Genomic DNA, 15,052 nt, shown 5'->3' with positions numbered 1-15,052 from the left:
CATTATGGGTAATGACCAGCGCTCAGGCTCCGTACAAAGCCGCCATAGTTGGTAACCTGTTTCGTGGTTTACAAAATTTTAGCCAGAGGCTTAACTTATTTTGCAACTGCAAAACAAAAAGCAGAGAAAGGTCACAGAGTGACATAAGATTATATCAGAGCAGTTTCACTGCGAATTAAATCACTGCCATAAGCCACCTTTGTTCATTTCTCAAAGAAAGTCGCTTGTTGAAACATTAAAAATGATAACTCGATCTTTTACAGCTTATTAGTTTAAATCTGAGGTTTACGTAGAAAGAAAAAAAACCTAAAAAGCTCGTCAGTTTGAGCTTCATAGATTTTAAATCATCTTCAGGGAAAAGCGTAAAAGTTCACTTGTGTTCTTGTGCCTGTTAAGCGTTATTTCGAAGGTAACACAATATGAGTCCTGCTGTGCCAGGTCAAGCTAAAAAATCATTGGCACGAAACGATTTTTCTTCCTTCACAGATGCTTGAAGTGAAGTTAATGGCTCGGCTTTATTGAAGCAATGCGTCAAACATACGTCATTTTGGATTGAGGAAAATAAAGTTTTCCAAAATTAATTTAAATCTTATATGTAGAATTGTAGCCGAGTAAAGATAGTGATATGCAGCAAGAAGAGAACAATAAATATCTATCGCAAATACAACTCTGCACTGCCAAAAAGTGCGTACAAAAATGCATACAGATAGTATCTTTAAAAACAAACACAAAAAACGAAAATCTTTGCCAAAGGGAGGATCACACCAGTGCAATAATGTTTATGTTTTTTTTTTGCATAACCTCGCCTCAAAGGAAAAAAATTCTTGTGTAAGAGTATTACAGCAAGTTGGATTACATCAACAAAAGACAACACAAGATAACTGCTGAATAGCTGGGTTGACTCAAAACACTGAAGTTCAAAAAAGATTGAACCTCGCTTAAAGGTGTTGTTCTGCAATTTTTTGAGATGTCTTTTTACATCTTATCAGAAGACATACTAGTCAGTACTTGCTTTTAAAAACAATGTATGTATCTTAGCTTTTATAAGTCATGTGAAAAAAGAAAGACTTATAAGGTTAAGGCAATACGCCATGCAGCGATACTTCTATTTTATCACACGACCTGACCTCAAAGCCAACGAACGCACTCAACCCAACGTGCATTGATTATGGAGTTATTGAATTTCTAAATCTGCCTGCGCGGAAGCTCTATTAAAGCTTGCTCAAACAACGTACAAGGAGCATATTTGCCAACTTGTTGTTCATTCACGTGAACTGGGGCAAATACATTAACGCTCGCGTGAAAGAGCCTTCAACTTGCGATCGGCAACAAAATTGCGCGGTCAACCATGTGAGACGCCATCTTGAATTAAGTGTAAGGGTATGAGAAAGCAAACTTATGTCATGTCTTTTAATAGGATTTAAGTTGATAAGCATTACCAAAGGCTAAAACTGCAGGTGACATTAAAATTACAATTTACGCAACGCCCTGTCCTTCTACTATTGCATCATGAAAACGCTCACAGCTAATCTCTTATCACAATTTAAAATTTAGACGATGAAAAGGGATGTGGAGAATTTCGTAATGAACCACAAAACTCAAAGCGCCTTTTTACGCGGTTAAGTGAGTGCGACGCCAGGCAGATCAACCAACGCATTGTTTACACGCAAAAAATTAGTCACGAATTATTAATCCTAGTTTCTTGGGCCGGTTTTAATCTTGAACATTCAGAATATAAAGTTAAAACACCAGGTTTTCACTAGAAAATCCAGACTGTTTGTCATGAATTAACGATTCGCGGTCAAGTAAGTGCGACGCCATCTTAATCGTATGAAGTGCTTCAAACAAGGTGTCTGTTGTAACATGTCTGGTCTCTGCTTGTGTACGGCTTACATAAGATTTAGTTACCACGTTTTATTGGTCTGCTTTCAGGCCCTCTCAGACACAAAACTCATCATCTTTATTTTCTAAAAAGATGTACCGATGTGCAGGATGTCCATTTGGACACCAAGCGTATGTAATGATGAATCGTTTATCTACAAAGTCATACATTTCTACAGCATACGCTTGTGAACTCAGCAAATGAACAATAAATTTTCCAGAGCATAAAAAGGGAATCAATTTTAGAGGAGACATTAAGGAAATCAAGTAAGCCAGGGCAAACAACCGCCATTTTGAACTATGTATAAACCTCACGCAATGGCGGGTCATGCAAAGAAATTACCTCTTGCTTGAATAAACTCAAATCAGAATTGGGACAGAATGCTCGGTCAACCAGATGTGACACCATTTTGGAAAAAGTTGAGATCTTTTGTGCGAAGGATTTAAGTCTTTACCATACCAAGGCAGGTAATTTTAATGAGGATCGATGATTTGACCAAATGGTCAAAAGTTATGCATTTGCATTGCCTTAGTGCGAAAAAGTGAACTTTTCGCAATCTTGTTATCTATAAACTTGGGCACCTATAATGGCACAAGCCGTGCTCTTCATCAAGAAAACACAAACATGATACCGCTGTTTAAAGATAAGCCATAATGTACCCGCAGAGGGGTTCCTGACCTATGACTGCACTGAGGCGCCATCTTTTTTTAAATGTCTTTCGAACAATGTTTCTCTTTAAATGGTTTCAAGGTTTAGCAGATTTTGAACAAAAACATTAAGGAACATTCTATGTACTAAGTTTAACTACGCATAACATCGGCCGAATTAAAAAGAATTGCGGGAAGTAACTAAGGTTTGATCGTATTGCAAGGCGTTCAAAAGCAGTCATGTAGCAATAAGTAAATACATTGGACTTTCCATTGCATTAATACGTGATCGATGTTTGAGATTGTGCACTGAAGTATGCGGCGCCATCGAGATCTGCAGGTGGCCTGCCAAGCATAAGGAATGTGATCTTCAGTGATCCAAAAACCTTCCCTCAATTATTTATTTTCTAGAATTAACGTAAAGCCATTTTTTCACCCTTCCCAGACAATTTCGTACAGATGTTGAGCTTACGAGGCGCCTTCAACATGTCGATGCAGATGATTCGCAAAATAACATCAGACAAAATGGCGGATTACGATAATAAGCATGGAAATCGATTTTCATGTGCAATGAGAAAAAAACTCTTTCCAATATTTTCATTACTTCTAAACCTGAATAACATTTTAATAAATAATTATAAAAGACAAAATAATAATACGCGATTTTGTTATCTGATAAAAATCGCAAGGGTTACAAGTAACTTTGTGAAATCTAGCTCTGTAGCTAAAGGAAACTATGGTAAATTATCTGTACAACGGTAAAGAGGCGAAGGCGTTAGATTGAGAGAACCTCATCTCCTACGATAATGGAAAGTGTCTGATGTAATGAAAACATGACTGAGAGTGTACACTTGATAGTTAATTAAGATAACTAACAGTGGTGGAGTTATCTAAATTTTCATGTTTGTTACTAGTTATTTCATCTCTCTATTCACAGCTATGTATTATTACGATTAACATGTATAAGCAACAATCTTTGCCCTCTGTACTTATGAGGTTGTAGTTTTTTTGCCAATATCTTGCATATTTTAAGCCATAGGCACTTAGGTGAAACAACAGGGAAAATTGTGATCAACTTATATTGAAGTTATGCATCTAAAATACTGGGAGATGTGACAAACTTTCAAATTGCATAACTCTTTTGCATTATAACATATAAGTTGTCCTCAGATAATAGTGACTAAGTTGTAATTACCATATAATCCAAGTTTGCCTTTGTGCATTAAATATTTGTGAAAATGGAAGTATCTAACCTGCTGTTGGACGTGGAATAGAGTAAACTCAAAATGAGATCATTTTCCACCATCACTGTCACCATATCTGCTGCTGCAACTTGTTCTTGAGAAACAAGATGTTTAATTACGATGAGGTTAGTACACCAGGAATTGACTGCACAGTAGACACATGCAGATTTTATATGCTTTGTACAAAACATTTTACTCATGTGCTGATTATTAGTGTGTGACAATGTGAAGTTTAAATAAAGCAATCATACAGTGATACCTTTCACAGCAGCATCAAAATCTTGTCATTTTTCTTACCTTCAAGCTGAAGCTTGCTGTAAAGGAATAAAAGTTCGCACGTTTGAAGTAACTATCATACTCGAGATTGCATGTAGACATTTTTTATAACAAAAACGTGCGACAACCTTAAGGCATTAATGATTATGTCGCTGGAAATGGGTGAAATCAAGTGAAGATATCGCATAGGTGGCAAGAAGAAAATAACAAAAAGGGGTTGTTCCGTGAAACTTTTCCCCGAAGCATTTTAATCTACTGTGCATTCTGAGAAATTTTCAGGATCATGTAACTATAACTTAAACGCCCTTTATGTTATGCTTTACTCATTAAGGCCAAAGCATCTAAATTTAATGTTTTTAAGTTCCTTTCAAAAATTTTGCCAAATTCTATTTCAGAAAGTATACCAATAAAAACAGAATTTTGTTGTGGTGACACATTTTCATTATTGGTACAATTTGAAGTGGAACAATTTGAAGTGGTACGTTAGGTGAAGAACAAGAGAGAGAAGTCCTTAAAAGTGAAAAACTCTCAAAGAACAAAAATGCATTAAGAGAAAAATTGTGTAACTCACTCATGTTTCAGTACCTTCAACAGAAAGTGATCAAATTCTATAAATGACAATTAGGGGTGTGTTATAGTATGTTCACCATTATTAATACTGACATAAGTTCCATCTCACAGCACAAGCACCAACAAGCAATGTGTTGCAATGAAACTAAAAATTCACCTCTTTACCATCATTTCTGCGCCCCCTCCCCCCAAATTTTTTTTCTTTTTGTTCCAATATTTTTTGTTCCAAAGGAAAACTAATTTCCAAATGGGCAAAATCTTTTTGTCATTATTTCCATGACATGCAAACTTATCTTAAGATAATTAAAAGTTATCACACCTCACTTCATCATTACCTCTGAGTTCGCAAGAGTATGAAATCAGTCATTACCTATGTTAACGGTGTCACCCACTTAGGTCTGTCACAAGTGAATGAGCAAATCCTTGCTTTGAGGACATGTGCAGCGCAGAGATTGAGTTTATTCCTAACATGAAAATCAGAATTATGAAAACGACATTTAACTTGAAAAAAAAAAAAAAAATAAATAAAAATAAAAATAAATTTAAAAAATCAGAAATTTCAGTTAATTTCCTGGTTTACAGAAAAGAAATTTGTCAAAAATGTTATTTGGTTGATAATTTCATTTTCAGGACGAAAACAATCTGCTTAAGTGTTGCAAACAGTCCATCCAGCCATATTGTGGACAATAAAGACCAACTCATATCTTCAGTAATACATTCAAGGATGCTGGAATGAAATTAAGAAAAACAAACAATTCCACCATATGTTGTTATAATGGAGAGTAAGTTTATCTTCAGGGTGTGTGTGTGTGTGTGTGTGTGTGTGTGTGTGTGTGTGTGAGGGGGGGGGGCAGGATACTGATAAAGAGTAAAACTGCATTGAGATACAGATTACAAAGATTTACTATATTTAGCCTCACAAGAAACTTTTCCAGCTTTTTCTTCAATTGGAAATAGAGGAATTTCTGGTAAAGGCAGATAAAAATTCTATCCAAAAGATATACCAATAGACCAGTAGCTATAGAAAAAAAACTGATATTTACAAGCCAATATTTCATCTGGTGACAGTCAGACTTCTCCAGAGAAATGACAGCTGCAAATCCAGAACACATAGCGAAACAGAAAAGAAGTTCTGAAACCCCTTAAACTTGAAATTCTATCAGAAACGTGATAGGGGTAGTGTTTAATTCCCAGATATCAGGGGACATATTCCTGGAAATAAGTCTAGACAAACAAAGCTATACTTTTTCATTAGCTGAGGTGAAGGGAAGGAGGCTTCCAGGAGGGTCAAGGTCAGGGTTGGATGGAGGCCATTTTCTGGGTCTTCTGGAAGACAGTCATAATTTTTAAGTTTATATTGACATGCATCTTATTTTTTCCACCAGAAGTCTGTCAAAATTGGAGGCTGGATCAAGAAAGATAATTTGGAAAGCTGTCAGAAAATGTTTCTGTATCCGCCTCTGAAGGTTGACTTGGAGGGAGGGAGTAAATGCAGAGAGAAGACAGATCCAAGCTGAAGGATGCAGACCCGAGTAAAAGACAAGAATGGAGGAGGACCATTTGTGGGAAAAGGTCCAACCCTGATTATTCAGGACAGAAGACCTAACAAAACTGAAGAAGATGATGATGATGTGTGAAGTGAAATATACTTTATCTACTTTATATAGTTGCATTGTAGTCTAATGTTATATATTGTAGCTTTGTATCCTCTTCTTCTACATGTATATTGCATACTTGTATCAGTATTTTCTGTACTGGCTTTTCACCAGTTCATAAAACACATTAGTCACAATAAATATTTAATTATCTTTAATATAAAAATGTTTTAAACTTATTCATTAGAATTATAATTATTTATTACATTATCGTAAAAGTAAAATGTATATATATATTGCAAAATGACATTTTCAAAGAAATGGAATTAAATCAATGGTGCAGAGACATAAAATGATTCTGAGAAACAAGCGACATCTATAACAGGGCTTTGCCTATTGTCTATATACCGCTAATATACCGAAGTGCTTATTTTTAGAAAAAATTTCCACCAATTAACTCCATCCCTGATCAAATACCCCTTTTCTTTATCTATGTGAATCAATAATTTCACTATCGAGCTCTCGCATTGTTTAACTGAAATGTTATCTTTTTAAAGAAGGCTTGAGAGTGCACATGCAGGTAACATAAACTGCATTCTTCCCTGGAAAAATAATCACAAACACCTTTGGTTATTGGGGAGAATCTCTTGTATCATCTTAACCTGACTTCATCATGTATACATATTCAAGTCCCCAATCTTGTGTTATAAAGACATAGAGCAAATAAGTTAAGTTCTTAGGTGCTTGAATCTTTCTGTGAAATGAAAAAGAGAAAAGCAACAATACTGAAAACAAAAAGACCCAATAAACATGCTGTAAAGGCATGTGAATTATTGATATTTTTGAGAAATCCTCAAGGGAGTAATTGGAAAGGAACACTTCGCAAGAATGAGATCACATGAAAATGATAACTTTCATTATATATAAGAATCATTACACAATAAAGAGCCTTGAACACTATCATAGCAAATAGTTACACTGAAGTTTTTTTCAAAGGCCTTATATCTCCATAGAATTTATTTGCAAGATGACAGTTTCTGCAGATAAGGCATAAGGTTTCATCATTAAATTGAAAACATGAGCAGCTACCTAAAACAAGCATAATTTAGAATAATTCTTTCATCAAAGCAATGACTTTCATTAATTGTTACAATAAACACTTTAAAAGGCCAACTAAAATGTTAACATAACCATACTGAATTGTAATTTTTTCAGGGAATAATTTTCCTCAAAGTCTTTTCAAGATAAAAAATGTTTCAGAATCAGAATAAAATCATTATGAAAAGGGCTGTCTTAAATAACATTACCTCAAAGGAAACTATAATAGATTTTGACATGAAAACATACAATTAAAATGTTCAGTAAGCAGACAATGTTCTATCAAGTTCAATAAAAAAATTAATACATTCCTTTTAGACACTTTTTCATTTTTACGAAGGGGGTATTAATTTAATTTTTTTTCAAGAATGTATCATGCCTTTGCTAAAGGGGGGTAATTTTTAAACAGAAAATAGGAAGGTTGATGATAAAAAGAAAAAAAATATGTTCTGATTATGTTATGATTTTTCACAACAAGACAAATCTTTCATAATTCATCAGAGCAATACCACAAGGGATGTTTACATTATTTGTTAACTATTTGTTAACAATGGGTAAGAGAAATGGTATCTTTTTCACTGGCACTTGAGAACACCACTCCACTCAAGGAATAAAGGGCTCTTCATTTTAAGTCCGCCTGTTCAAATCCCATGTCATTTTATCTCACCAAGCACAAGCACGTGGATAATTCCAAATTCTTTCAACTGCTTCAAAAACGACTTAAAAACTGTGAAAGATTCCAAGCTCTTTGTTAATTTATCATTGTTTATGGTTGCCATTTGAATGGACATTCCCTTGACAAAAGGAGAATTTATCAGGCGTTTAAGTAAGGACCAACATTGAACTTTATCAAGTTTTTTTTTCAGTACCAAAGCACAAATGTTCCTGTCCACCAAACTCTGACACGAGGAATAACTCACCTAAAAGTTTCTTGGAATCACCTATCTGGCTTTCTGTTGATAGTCTAAGCCTTCTAGTCTGAAAGAAAAATAAAGCGAAGTAAGATCAGAGAGTGCTCAATGGAACAAGATGCGAATTTCCATATCCCATAATTATATAGTGCAAGAAAAGGGAAATGAAAAAGCAATTTTGAAATGGTAAATTAAATTTAATAAAAGGTGGAAGCTAAGAGAGTGTACTTAGGTGTGAGTAAATCAGATATGGCAGCTTTCCGTTAATTAAATAACGGATTTCCTTTTTATCTGACCAGGTAATGAATATGCGATGTGTTTAATAACAACTTGAGAAATTACACGAAAAAAGTCTCAAGCCAATCTTTTATCTCTCATTAAAAAAAACATTATGAGGATACATTTTTTTCTTCAATATAATTACAATTACATTTTCAAGAAGAGCAACATGTATATATCCTGAGAGTTTGACATTTTGAAAAGGTATTGAAGTAATGATGTTCATAATCAGTTGTTATCTTCTCGTCATGTTGGTCAAGTCCACACTGACTTAGTTAAAAAAATGACCAGAATACTCAAAATTTAATTTTGATTTCTTTATGAGCTCACCAGCAGAAAGTAAATGGCAGGAACAGGAGAAAGAGGGGATTACTTTAACTTCTTAAAATTATACTTGACCATATGGTAGATTCTGAGATATTTTGCAGTACTTTTACAGGTCTCACTTCAGTTAATTTCTCACTTTTGGCAAGGGCCAAGGAGCTAAACCAACTTTTTGTATATTCAGAACCCCTCTGTTCTGTTTCCCTCATCTTTAAATCTGTTTTCAGGTGATAACAAATAAGTTGGGTCCAATTTTAGGATTTGCGTGAACATAACCTACGTAGCTTGAACTACTTAATATTTTCTTTCAACTTTCTTTCCAACTTTGAAATCTCCTCTCCTCATTTACATTTTTCTTGTTGTTTTGATTGCTTTTGAAGTCCTCTTCAATAATTGTGCAATCTATCTGCTTATAATTGAAAGACATTAATGTCACCATCATATATTTCATATTTCTAGAACTACAAAAATGAAAAAAAAAAAAAAATACAATGGCCTAACATATGACCACCACTCACTGAGTTAAGAGTAGGCTTGAGTATATAAATGAGGTTCACATTCAGGGCCCTAATTTTTCATCTGCCAAACACCTCATTTAATCATATTTATCCTCAACAGTTACGCCCATTAAACTAAACTGCTAACATGAATCAGAAACAATCAGTTAACGTAACACTTAATACAGCTTTGGATGGAGAAAACTTGCGAAGATTTGAATACTTTCACACCTTAACTAACAAGAACAACAATTATTACAGTATTCACAACATTATATATAAACCGTAAAAGCTTGCCCTCCAGCCAAGGGTTATGTCACACTGGAAAAGCCAGACACTGACAAGCAAGCTTTTAATCCTCCACAGTTTGGACAGAGATTATCAACAATACCAGTTCAACAGGTACAACACTACCCCATCGATACAGTGCGTTCACAGCAAAGGGGTTGATTTTGTCGATTATTTCAACAAATTGAGTGCTACTTTTGATTACTTTTTTGTTATGAAATGTGCACATTTAAATTTATTTCATTTTATCTTAAATCAATTTTGTTTGCATACATTTGGTAGTGACAAATGCATAAGTATGCCCTACAGAGCACATGCACTTAATGGTAATCATGAGCGCCTTTTTAATTAAGAAAAGTTTTAAGAGGAGGGTGGGTGGAGAGGGTGACGAGGTTGGGTGGAGGGGATGAGTAGGGGGTTGCCAGGGGGTAAAATACCTATACAACAAACTACATGTAGGCAATCAGATATTTACCTCCTCGTGTTATAGTAGAGAACATTACTGTCTCTTTCATTATGTTTTTACCTTAGCTGTTCGGGAGGGTAATAGCCTACATTCAAAATTTATGGGCAGATCTTGATAAAATTTTCAGGATACATCACAAATGGGAGAAGGATAGAATTTTTGGTAATCAATTAATTAATCAATGAAGTAATTAACAATACTTGGAATTTATCTTCCTTGGCAGAGTTTTGTACTCTCTGCGTGCTTTTCTAGTTTATCGCCATTTTTTTCTTTTTTCCTATCCTATACTCAAGCTGCCAGAACTCTTTATTTCTATCCTGGGTTTGGAGTAAAGATAAAAGGCAATGCAGCTACTTGAATGATGACTTTCTTAAAGGAAGAACTAATTGCTTGTCAATTTTTCTTTTATTTTTGTAAGCACATATATATTTCAATTTGGATTAATAATAAATGAAATTCAATTTTCAGGCACACATGTACACACACACATACACACACACACACACACACACACACACACAAATGCATGTGCAGCAAAACTGAAACTTTAATTTGGTCCAGTGCTCATCATCTATCATCAAAAGCCAGCCAGTTTTTTTACTTCAGAGACTTTTTTTGAAAGAAGTATACTTCCCCCCAATTTCATCAATAAATCCTGAACTGATGGAGACCTAATTTTTGGTCAAAAAAATTAGTAATGACAAGAAAATTAATGTGTGCTGCTGCAGGAGTGAATGGACATGTAAAATGCACTCAACTGACATGCACAAGAATTTCTTGTCAGAGACATGGGTGGCAACACAATAATACTGTTTGTTTTTAAGGCCAACTTTCTAACTAAGTTACTGTGTAAAACTGGGTTCTAAAAACTGGTTGGCAGTAAGGATAACTCATTTTTGTCTCCAGACAGGTTCAGGAACACATGACCATGTCACTACTTATAATTCTTAAACATACACTGTCTTTAATGTCAGATCGCCTTTCCCTTTAATTCAATTCAATTGTGAAGCAGTAGAGTTTCCGTTTTCAATTGCTTACGTAAAAAATTCCTTCCACTCCCATACAATATTTCTTTAAGTAAAAGGAAATTATGCAGCCTTGAACAAATTTTTTGACTTATGTCTGTTACTTTGACATTTTCACATTAGAACATATAAGTCTGATAATTAAACAAGGCTGCTGGAAATGGACTAATTATCCCTTCTTTAATACATTTTATTAGAATTTCTTTTTACTTTTTGTAATGAAGGATATATAATTGTTAGGAGCTCGTTATGCTTATGCAAAAAACTTCCCTTGTAAATACATGATGATGTATATAAACAATTCTTTTTTATTAATAAGCTTAAAAAGAAAACCATATTTGCAGTAGATAAATTGCAGAAAGTTGATACAGTGTTTGCAAATTTTCAAAATTTTATTAAAGTAATTTGGCATTTGCTATTTTTACAGGCTTTTTTGAGGCTATCCCTAAGTACCTGACTATAAAATATAGTAGCATGATTACATGGGCAAATAAAAAAGATCTGTGTAAAATTTACAAACAAGTCTACCTCTGCATAATTGTAAAGGATTGTTCCAGTTCTATCTTAACATCTTCTCCGACCATAAATAATCACTGTCTCCCATGGTGTATTTGGATTAAATAAATATATAATTTTTGAAAAGTTATTTAACAAAATTTAATTTGCAAAGTAACTGAAATGGTCATCAGACAAAATGTATGAGTTTTATTTGTCCCATAATAGTTTGAATTCAACCCTAAGGAATAAACTGTTTCATATTTAAATAAAAGGATTTTTTTGTTTCATGAGCATGGTCATTTCCTTTGATTTATTTTTTATTTTCCTAAGTGATTTAGCAGTCAAAATCTTTCTTCATCATTAGGCCTAATTATTATTTTTGTTTGATGCTGAAAAAGCCTATGTTACCTTTTGAAATGATGCAAAATGAATATATTAAAGGAATCTACAAATTCTAAATTTTAGAAAACTTATTTTGTAATTTACAGAATATGCTTAGTAGTTCCAATTTCTTTGCATAATTCTGCAGATCTTTTATTCATATAAAATGTTGTATCTTATCACATAGGGGGTGGTATGTAATTTTACTTTAATTACAAAATATATTTGATTGTAGTTTTCACAGCTTCAATGCATGAAAATATGAATTTTGAGAGAGAGAGAGAGAAAGAGAGAATACATATTGGATTATTCCCCCTAGCTTAGGTAGCTAGTTAAAATGAAAGAATAAGTCAAACTGACCAAAATAATTTCAATCTGACTTTTTTTTTATTATAGAATGTTACAGTAAAACATGTCAATAAGTACACCACTATAGCCAAAGTTTTTTTATTATACACAAGAAAAGTTGTTCTTATTGAAATGCTAAGAATTAAATGGTTATATAAAATGCAAGCTCCAAAATATGAAATAGTTTTTTTTTATACAAAATTAATTTCAACTTACTCACAAATAAAAGAAGTGTAAGAATTTTTCTTATAAAGATCTGGCTGCAGATTAATTTTCTAATTTTCTTAAGAAAAATACTTTATCAATTTAGAAGAAAATGAGACTGAAAACTGGAATGATTTTTTAAATCCAGAAATTTTCAAGTCTTAACAATTTTTTAAAACTTTTCTTAACTTTTCAATACAACACTGACTAAATCAAGAAATTCTTATGTTTTTAGAAACATGCTTGTGAAAAATGTCTTCTGGCTTTGTTTATGAGTCATTTATTAATTTTCGTCGTGTCTTACTGTTACTGCTTTAGCAAACTTGAAGGTAAAAAATAATTGTTAGAAACATTTTTGTGGATTTTTAAGACATATTTCAGAAAAGAGTTAAGAAAATCCTGGGATGAAGTGTACTTAAACTTCCAGTCAATATAAAAATAAATCCATATCAAATGTAAACTTTAAGGTAAAAACTAATTGTTAGGAACATTTTTGTGGATTTTTAAGATAATTTCAGAAAACTTGAAGAGTTAAGAAAATCATGGGATGAAGTCTATATCAACTTCCAGTCAATATGAAAAGTAATCTCAATCAAATGTAAAGAGATAATGATAAATGAGTTATTCTTTAACAACAAAACTTTCAATTTCCATATTTGTAGAAAGAAATAAATATTTTCTCAAGGATAACATATACAGTTACTTTCATACCGCCACTGGTGGGCTGTTGAAAATTTCAAGCCTTAAAAATGCAACAGTATGAATGAATCCACTCAGTTTACAGATACAAATTCATTACAGCATCTTTCAGATAAAATTTCCCATATCCCCACTGAATCATGCTCTCGGATTTCTCTCTGATTAAGCAGCACCTAATCTTAATTGTTAATATCCTGGTAAGCAAATTGCAAATCACATTTTTCTTTCATGACTATCACTGTGACACGCCATTTTTATTTTCTGGCGACATCTTGATCCGTCATTAGGGGATACGATTAAGTGCAACCCAGATATTATTTGTGACAGTCCTCGTCCTGTGACAGGCGGCCGGAGCCCACTTAAGCAGAGTAGACAGGAACACACCAGATAACTGAGACGTAGTTCACACCCGCAAGGGAAATATATTCTGCCAAAACCAATCTGATCATTATCAAGCCTGACATTATCAAAAATTACTTAAAACCAGTATCTCTCCTATTAAGAAACATGAGAACAAAAGATACGACAATGATACTACAGGATTATCTGACTTACATACAAAGAAGCGTGTGTGAGTGCGTGTGAACGACGCCGAAGCCACTCCGTCTGCGTGGTGTACTAGAGCGCAGCTGCTGTGGTTTTTTATAACATCTGTGCTTTAACATGCGCTCTTGGTCCGGTGGAATCCCTCCCCTAGCTAAGTGTACTCTACGACACATACGTCAGGGTGATGCGAGGAAGCGTGATGTTGTGCGCGATCGGGAGCAAACGAGGTCCTTTTCACGGTCACTACCTTCCCTTCGACCCTTCACAGGTGCCACAAACATCAAGCATGCATTCACGCACATACGCTATCCAAACCCCCGCTGCAGTTGAACCACTACTTGGTGCATTCTTCAATGAATCAGTGATCACAGGACTGTAGGACGACAGGGAAGACAAACAAGAACCACGAGACTCAAATCTGCTCTTTTCTGCATGGAATCCCCCAGTTTGATACCAGACTCCCTTGCACTTGCTGTTCCCTCTAATAAATAATCCCCCAATTTTACTGAACCATCATTTGCGGAAGACACATACCTATTACCTCTGATGATTCCAAATGAAGCATGAAAAAAGAGCTGAAGGCAGAGATTTTACGCAATGAATCATAACAACTAGGTTCATTGAGACAGCTGTATTCAGTCTATGAAATAATGTATCCCGTTAAGTATTTGCGCTAGAAGGGTCGAAGATAAGCTCTGGCCACATTAGTTACATTAGAGTAAGCAACTGCATGAGTGATTTAGGTGTAGTAAAAAGGAAAGAAGGGTCATGTGGCAGAGAGATTTTGGGGGGGGGGGGGGGGAGGAACAGGGGGTGAAATGAAAGGGAAGTGGGCAATGGTGAAAAACAAACAATAATCACGGGTGACTGGGGCCAGAAATGAAAAGTACATAAAAAACAAGCCTCCAGTTAGTGCTAAGAGAAGGCTTCGTAAGCTAATATGACAACCGTGAAAATGGGTAAACAAGCTGCAATCAGCGCGGCGCATGCTTCGCCGCACGAGGAGAGAGACTGACCGCGCAAACTGCATGGTCAGCAGGAAGACTCAATAACATTCACGCGTTTATTGAGTGGTCACTGAAGGGTACAAATAGGCTGTGACAGAAAAATGGGCAACTTATTTTAAGAGGGTCTTACGTAACTTTTTTCAACCTGGAGCAATGTAGGACAAATGCAGGTCAAATTGAGTACGGAAAAACAATATATAATGTCGCAGAGTTCAAGTGTGATGCGTAATAGAACTAGTTAGATTATGTATCTGGGTACAAACAAAA

General features: G+C 34.5%; 1 protein-coding gene and 1 long non-coding RNA gene across 14 annotated transcripts in view; one reads left to right on the top strand and one right to left on the bottom strand.

Annotated features, from left to right (window-relative positions):
• The window catches only part of LOC106173386 (uncharacterized), a 113,342-nt gene that overhangs the window by 36,455 nt on the left and 61,835 nt on the right, over positions 1-15,052 (bottom strand). For all 13 annotated transcript variants that reach the window (XM_086995259.1, XM_086995251.1, XM_086995258.1 and 10 more), the window contains one exon: positions 8,233-8,290. The gene's annotated coding sequence lies outside the window, so the exon portion shown is untranslated. The remainder of the gene's footprint in view (positions 1-8,232; positions 8,291-15,052) is intronic.
• LOC147759829 (uncharacterized) lies at positions 1,421-6,678 on the top strand. The gene is made up of 3 exons (XR_015331018.1): positions 1,421-2,349; positions 5,250-5,401; positions 6,005-6,678. It is a non-coding gene; the product is annotated as an uncharacterized LOC147759829 (long non-coding RNA).

Source organism: Lingula anatina, chromosome 9 (genome assembly GCF_051362555.1).
Source record: "Lingula anatina isolate TDL-2025a chromosome 9, LinAna3.0, whole genome shotgun sequence".
Classification (NCBI taxonomy): Eukaryota; Metazoa; Brachiopoda; class Lingulata; order Lingulida; family Lingulidae; genus Lingula; species Lingula anatina.
Note: the sequence above shows the minus strand (reverse complement) of the source record. Positions and strands in the feature narration are given on the sequence as shown.